The sequence below is a fragment of the Dermacentor andersoni genome, chromosome 5 (genome assembly GCF_023375885.2).
Source record: "Dermacentor andersoni chromosome 5, qqDerAnde1_hic_scaffold, whole genome shotgun sequence".
In the NCBI taxonomy this organism is placed as follows: domain Eukaryota; kingdom Metazoa; phylum Arthropoda; class Arachnida; order Ixodida; family Ixodidae; genus Dermacentor; species Dermacentor andersoni.
Window position 1 is genome coordinate 202496365 of NC_092818.1, and position 8149 is coordinate 202504513.

Below are 8149 nucleotides of genomic sequence, written 5' to 3' on the forward strand. Positions count from 1 at the left end.
GAAATTTGAGCGCAGCAAATAAGCTGTTTCACCTTTTGTCAACGCAAACGTTCACAACTGGACCCTTAATGCCATATTGGCCTCCGCCGTGCATCAGTCGTCGCACTTGCATGAATGGGATTCGCGGAGATACGAGTCTTACACTCACCGCATTAAGTTGTGGAAGGTGCGCTGGCATCGAGGGATATTTGTAACCGTTTGTTGTCGAAAAAATAAGCTGTTTCACCTTTTGTCAACGCAAACGTTCACAACTGGACCCTTAATGCCATATTGGCCTCCGCCGTGCATCAGTCGTCGCACTTGCATGAATGGGATTCGCGGAGATACGAGTCTTACACTCACCGCATTAAGTTGTGGAAGGTGCGCTGGCCTCGAGGGATATTTGTAACCGTTTGTTGTCGAAAAATGAGGAATGTCACCTTTCCGCACAGATTGCATGCATGAAGAACACAGTCTGAATTGACACAAGTCCGAGTTGGGAAACGCACACCGGAGATTCTCACGGCACGTATCCGGAAGCGGTTTCACGTCATTTTGGAACCAGAGCCGATCACACACTGAACACAAACTTCCAAACGGATTGTCTGTAAACTGTCGCCGGAAAGCATTTGTTGCACCCTGACTGTTTGCGAGCCTTTGTTTGCGTTTGGCCTCGGCCTCGGCCGCGCGAACGGTAGAGTCTTCTCTGCGACGGCGATGAGCTTCTGCTTCAGCCTCGCTTACTGCTGGTTGCTCTCGACGGCGGCGATGAGCCTCCGCTTCGGCGATGCGAACGGCAGGGTCTTCTCGGCGGCGGCGATGAGCTTCTGCTTCAGCCTCGCTTACTGCTGGTTGCTCTCGACGGCGGCGATGAGCCTCCGCTTCGGCGGCGCGAACTGCAGGGTCTTCTCGGCGGCGGCGATGAGCTTCTGCTTCAGCCTCGCTTACTGCTGGTTGCTCTCGACGGCGGCGATGAGCCTCCGCTTCGGCGGCGCGAACGGCAGGGTCTTCTCGGCGGCGGCGCTTAGCCTCTGCTTCGGCGACGCGTACTCCTGGATCATCTCGACGGCGGCGACGGTAAGCTTCTGCTTCGGCGGCACGCACCTCTGGATTCTGACGGCGACGGCGCTGGGCCTCTGCTCTGGCAGCTCGTTTAGCAGCAGCAGCAGCAGCAGACGGAGGACTTCCATCGGTCGTCTCGCTCATGGCTCAGAAAGAACTGGCAGATAATTTCGCAGTGGCGAACGGCAGCAGCAATTTCGGCTCGGGCGGTGCACATATACAGATCCGCCGCCACCGATCTGGCTCTCTGATTGCCACCGCACAGGGCGAACGGCAGCGGCAATTTCGGCTCGGGCGGTGCACATATACAGATCCGCCGCCACCGATCTGGCTCTCTGATTGCCACCGCACAGGGGTTGCATTGGAGGAGGAGCGAAGAAAGGAATTAAGTTCGAGCCGGCGCTTTGACAACCGGAGACTCGCAGGAAGAGGGGGGAGGGGGGCGGCGTGTACACCCAGCGGCAAACGATGGAGGCAGAAGCGCGCGCAGCAAGCGGACAACACGATAAAGGGAGGAGGGAAGAGATAGCAGCGACTGACTGATGCCGCTGACGCCGATAGTGAGTCAACCCCAGCTGCGGAGTTGGTTTCAGGGACAACGCCGCCGATGCCGACACAAACAATATGATACCCTCGCTTCCGCAGCGCTAAGAACCAGGTCTAGCCGTGGGAAGGTGGTCACGTATTCGTCGACGTGCCGGGGCCTACGTGAAATAACCGGCGCGTCGGCAACTGATGAGCACCCTATCCGCCACACAAGAACAGGGGGGGGGGACCCTTTCCTCCTCTTTCTGCATGGCGGCGACGGTGTTCTATGCAGTCACGTTATCTTGACTCTCTAGCGGCGTCAGCGGCATCCAGCGGTATCAGTCGGTCGCTGCTAGCGCTGGGGGGATGAAAGGGGGGCGGAGCTGGTTACGAGGCCGACGACAACGCCGACGACGACGCGAAACCCAGGAACGGACGCCAAAGAGCTGCGCTCTAAAATGAGGAATGTCACCTTTCCGCACAGATTGCATGCATGAAGAACACAGTCTGAATTGACACAAGTCCGAGTTGGGAAACGCACACCGGAGATTCTCACGGCACGTATCCGGAAGCGGTTTCACGTCATTTTGGAACCAGAGCCGATCACACACTGAACACAAACTTCCAAACGGATTGTCTGTAAACTGTCGCCGGAAAGCATTTGTTGCACCCTGACTGTTTGCGAGCCTTTGTTTGCGTTTGGCCTCGGCCTCGGCCGCGCAAACGGTAGAGTCTTCTCTGCGACGGCGATGAGCTTCTGCTTCAGCCTCGCTTACTGCTGGTTGCTCTCGACGGCGGCGATGAGCCTCCGCTTCGGCGGTGCGAACGGCAGGGTCTTCTCGGCGGCGGCGATGAGCTTCTGCTTCAGCCTCGCTTACTGCTGGTTGCTCTCGACGGCGGCGATGAGCCTCCGCTTCGGCGGCGCGAACTGCAGGGTCTTCTCGGCGGCGGCGATGAGCTTCTGCTTCAGCCTCGCTTACTGCTGGTTGCTCTCGACGGCGGCGATGAGCCTCCGCTTCGGCGGCGCGAACGGCAGGGTCTTCTCGGCGGCGGCGCTTAGCCTCTGCTTCGGCGACGCGTGCTCCTGGATCATCTCGACGGCGGCGACGGTAAGCTTCTGCTTCGGCGGCACGCACCTCTGGATTCTGACGGCGACGGCGCTGGGCCTCTGCTCTGGCAGCTCGTTTAGCAGCAGCAGCAGCAGCAGCAGCAGACGGAGGACTTCCATCGGTCGTCTCGCTCATGGCTCAGAAAGAACTGGCAGATAATTTCGCAGTGGCGAACGGCAGCGGCAATTTCGGCTCGGGCGGTGCACATATACAGATCCGCCGCCACCGATCTGGCTCTCTGATTGCCACCGCACAGGGCGAACGGCAGCGGCAATTTCGGCTCGGGCGGTGCACATATACAGATCCGCCGCCACCGATCTGGCTCTCTGATTGCCACCGCACAGGGGTTGCATTGGAGGAGGAGCGAAGAAAGGAATTAAGTTCGAGCCGGCGCTTTGACAACCGGAGACTCGCAGGGAGAGGGGGGAGGGGGGCGGCGTGTACACCCAGCGGCAAACGATGGGGGCAGAAGCGCGCGCAGCAAGCGGACAACACGATAAAGGGAGAAGGGAAGAGATAGCAGCGACTGACTGATGCCGCTGACGCCGATAGTGAGTCAACCCCAGCTGCGGAGTTGGTTTCAGGGACAACGCCGCCGATGCCGACACAAACAATATGATACCCTCGCTTCCGCAGCGCTAAGAACCAGGTCTAGCCGTGGGAAGGTGGTCACGTATTCGTCGACGTGCCGGGGCCTACGTGAAATAACCGGCGCGTCGGCAACTGATGAGCACCCTATCCGCCACACAAGAACAGGGGGGGGGGGGACCCTTTCCTCCTCTTTCTGCATGGCGGCGACGGTGTTCTATGCAGTCACGTTATCTTGACTCTCTAGCGGCGTCAGCGGCATCCAGCGGTATCAGTCGGTCGCTGCTAGCGCTGGGGGGATGAAAGGGGGGCGGAGCTGGTTACGAGGCCGACGACAACGCCGACGACGACGCGAAACCCAGGAACGGACGCCAAAGAGCTGCGCTCTAAAAACAATCGCCGCTTCTATATAGGTGCGATCACACCACCCTCTGCGCCCAAGCGTGGCGAGCCTATAACGACGAGTTTCAGAAATATTAAAGCGAATAGCTTTCTGTCCCCTCTCCGTCGGATGTTTTCGTAGTTCAGTCGTCGGTGGTCGGTCGTCGGACTGTTGATCTGCTAGGAAAACGCTCGCGCGTTCGTTCGTTCGCTCTCACGCTAACTATATTTTGCTCTCTAGCTCGCTTTCTGTAGCGTTCTTTTGTTCGCTCGCTCGTTGGGACTAATCGCTTGCATTAACAATCATCGACGATGGTTTCTCCAAATTTTTTCATGTACATTGTGCTCACAGTAGAATTCGTTGCCACACTTCCAACGAAGCACCGTTACCAGAAACGACTGTACCGATGTGACCCTCCGTCGGCACCAAAAGTGATGTTCGCTTATCAACTCGATACTTTTATTTATGCTGCATGTGACTTTCATGATTTAGCGCTCTGGAGCCAAGCTCCAAGCTGTTCATGGGTCTGACGGGGAAGCGCGTTGTTTGATGAATAATGTACGCTTACTTTATTGCATATGCATAAGATATCACCTAAAATTTCATATGGAGTTAAACACACACATTATATATATACATATATATATCCGCGTGCTAGGACTGTTTATATTAAAACCGCAGTTTTCATTATTCATTCAGACGACTGGGCACAAAATGTTACCTTTATAGGCACGAAAACTGTACAGCACTCGTGCCTCAGCAGTAAAAAAACATTGAGCCGTTCAGCGGTAAGGTATTCACATCACTGCATTGTGAATAAGAGGAAACACGGCAAAGCTGCCTTGTCCAGCGGGAATTTTGAAGCATTTGCATGCGACGCTGCTCATTTTACGGGAGCTCGTTGTCACATTTAGTGATGACACCTTTGATATGCCAAACACACTGGAAGGAACCGGGTAGTCATACAGAATCTTTCTTCCTGCTGAAGGCTCGGCCGGCTACCATTCCGCTCCACTTCCTCCTGGCGCAAAACACTTCCCCTTGGGATATCATGAGAAGCCAACAAACACTGACACCAAGGACAACATAGGGGAAATTACTTGTGTTTAATAAATGAAATAAAGAAACCATAAATTAATGGAAATTAAAGTGGATGAAAAAACAACTTGCCGCAGGTGGGAACCGAACCCACAACCTTCGCATTTCGCGTGCGATGCTCTACCAATTGAGCTACCGCGGCGCTGTTTCCCCATCCACTTTCTTGGGTATTTATGTGTCCTAGTAGAACCCTGGGAGTGTTAGCCAGCGCCATCACTCACATACCTTGGCGGCTGACGTGGAACGTCTTTCTTGCCGCAGGAAACAGCGCCGCGGTAGCTCAATTGGTAGAGCATCGCACGCGAAATGCGAAGGTTGTGGGTTCGGTTCCCACCTGCGGCAAGTTGTTTTTTCATCCACTTTAATTTCCATTAATTTATGGTTTCTTTATTTCATTTATTAAACACAAGTAATTTCCCCTATGTTGTCCTTGGTGTCAGTGTTTGTTGGCTTCTCATGATATGACTAATAAAAATCGGGACCCTCGGTTAACCCCCTCTCTTCTCGTTTATTACATAACGAGGGTCTCGAATCCGGCAACATTGATGCCTTCAGGTAGCATGTGTGGGTTTATTGACCAGTTGCCTTCACCCAAAAAGATCACGTTCTCGTGACGCCTGCGGCAAGAAAGACGTTCCACGTCAGCCGCCAAGGTATGTGAGTGATGGCGCTGGCTAACACTCCCAGGGTTCTACTAGGACACATAAATACCCAAGAAAGTGGATGGGGAAACAGCGCCGCGGTAGCTCAATTGGTAGAGCATCGCACGCGAAATGCGAAGGTTGTGGGTTCGGTTCCCACCTGCGGCAAGTTGTTTTTTCATCCACTTTAATTTCCATTAATTTATGGTTTCTTTATTTCATTTATTAAACACAAGTAATTTCCCCTATGTTGTCCTTGGTGTCAGTGTTTGTTGGCTTCTCATGATATGACTAATAAAAATCGGGACCCTCGGTTAACCCCCTCTCTTCTCGTTCCCCTTGGGATGCCACGTTCATTTGCAATCTTTCGTCTCTTCTGACGTGAGGTTAACACCACAAAACAATTTCTTTTTCTTGCCGCACTCATTCTGATGTAGGTCGAATAGAGGAGCAATTGACACGACGGGTGCTGTTTGACAAGCGAGGAATTCTCCCGCCAAAAACGGCGCTGTCGAAAACGTACCCGGTACGCTTGATAACTAAACAGATAGAGCGAGTTATGTGAAGTCGTTTTCAATATGTATTCACCCCTCGTTTTTAAGTTGTTTGGCTTTCAACGTTTTCAAAACGTATTCACCCCTCGTTCTTAAGCTGTCTTTTTTGGGACGTCTTTGATGCGTCGATTTTGGTCAAAAATCCGTTTCAAACGTTGAATCCCTTAATACGACGTTTTCAAGACTTTGTGTGCTACCTGGGATGCAGCATTATAACGACACCTGCTTTCCTGTTTTTCCTCATACCACATCAACTGATTAATCATGGTTAAAACATTATTCAAAAAATTGGAAAGTTAGAATTGTTCTACACAAAGCACTACTGGTAATAACATCGCCTCTACCACTTGTCGAAAGCGTGCCGCATTGCTACATTTGACCTACGGAGGGTGGGCTGTGCCCTTCCTTAAAGAATGGAAGGGGGGCCGTCCCCCTCCCCAGCCCCCCTTACTTTAAGCACTGGCCCTCTCCTTTGTGTGAAAAGAACACAGGTGCTTTTGTTGACATTGAGCTTAAAGCTATTTTCATCGGCCCATTTAGGCACCTTCTTCAGACCAAGCTGTACTTGTCGCTCACAGATTGCGAGGTTACATGACTTAAATCCGATTTGAACGTCATCGATGTGTACGGAATAAAATTTACTAAGCGGTATTGATGAACGCAAGGAATTCATGTTTATGATAAAAAGTGAGCAGCTAAGCACGCCACTTTGCGATACCCGTTTCCTGTACAAATTGCCTCGATAGGACATTACCGATTCTAACACGGAATGTGCGGTTTGATGAATAAATTTCGATTACGTTAATCATCATCATCAGCAGCAGCAGCAGCAGCAGCAGCAGCAGCCTGGCTACGCCCACTGCAGGGCAAAGGCCTCTCCCTTACTTCTCCAACTACCGCTATCTTGTGCTAATTGTGGCCATGTTGTCCCTGCAAACTTCTTAATCTCATCCGTCCACCCTACTTTCTGCAACACCCTGCTATGCTTTCCTTCTCTTGGAATCCAGTCCGTAACCCTTAATGACCATCGGTTATCTTCCCTCCTCATCAAATGCCCTGCCCACGCCCATTTCCTTTTCTTGATTTCAACTAAGATGTCATTAACTCAACAGTACCCAAACAACTCAGGAGCACTCTATTCCAAACAATAATGAAAAGTATACAGAAACTCCTCCTTTAAATAGAGATGATGTCAGAAAGGCCTTGCAAGGCATGAAACGGGGGCAAGCGGCAGGAGAGGATGGAATAACGGTCGATTTAATCAAAGATGAAGGATACCTAATGCTAGGAAAACTGGCGGCTCTCTACACGAAGTGTCTATCAAATGCAAGGGTCCAAGGATACTGGAAGAATGCGAACACTATACTAATCCTCAAAAAAGGCCGACGTGAAAGAACTAAAAAATTATAGGCCATTAGCTTACTCCCAGTATTATATAAAATATTTACCAAAATAATCTCCAATAAAATAAGGACAACAGTGGACTTCAGCCAACCAAGGGAGCAGGCTGGCTTCAGGAAAGGTTACTCTACAATGGATCACATCCATGTCATTAACCAGGTTATCGAGAAATTCGCAGAGTAAAATAAACCTCTCTATTTTGCTTTCATAGATTACGAAAAACCATTTGATTCAGTAGAGATACCAGCAGTCATAAAGGCATTACGTAATCAAGGAGTACAGACCGCTTACGTAAATACCGTGGAAAATATCTACAGAGGTTCCACAGCCACCTTAATTCTACACAAGAAAAGTAGGAAGATACCTATAAAGAAAGGGGTCAGGCAAGGAGACACAATCTCTCCAATGCTATTCACTGCGTGTTTAGAAGTATTCAAGCTATTAAACTGGGAAGGCTTAGGAGTAAAGATCGACGGCGAATGCCTCAATAGCCTTCGGTTTGCCGATGACATTGTTATATTCAGCAACAATGCAGAAGAGTTGCAACAAATGATTGAGGACCTTAACAGGGAGAGTGTAAGAGTGGGGCTGAAGATTAATATGCACAAGACAAAGATAACGATAAATAACCTGGCAAGGGAACAAGAGTTCAAGATCGCAACTCAGCCTCTAGAGTCTGTGGAGGAGTACGTTTACCTAGGTCAACTGATCACAGGGAAGCCTGACCATGAGAAGGAAATTCACAGAATAAAAATGGGTTGGATCGCGTACGGCAGACATCGTGAGCTCGTGACTGGGAGCTTACCG

The 8149-nt window shown here is 51.0% G+C and overlaps 1 non-coding gene across 1 annotated transcript; it reads right to left on the reverse strand.

The window, feature by feature from the left end:
• Positions 1-4815: 4815 nt before the first annotated feature.
• Positions 4816-4888, reverse strand: TRNAS-CGA (transfer RNA serine (anticodon CGA)). The gene has a single exon. It is a non-coding gene; the product is annotated as a tRNA-Ser (tRNA).
• Between the last annotated feature and the right edge of the window lie 3261 nt (positions 4889-8149).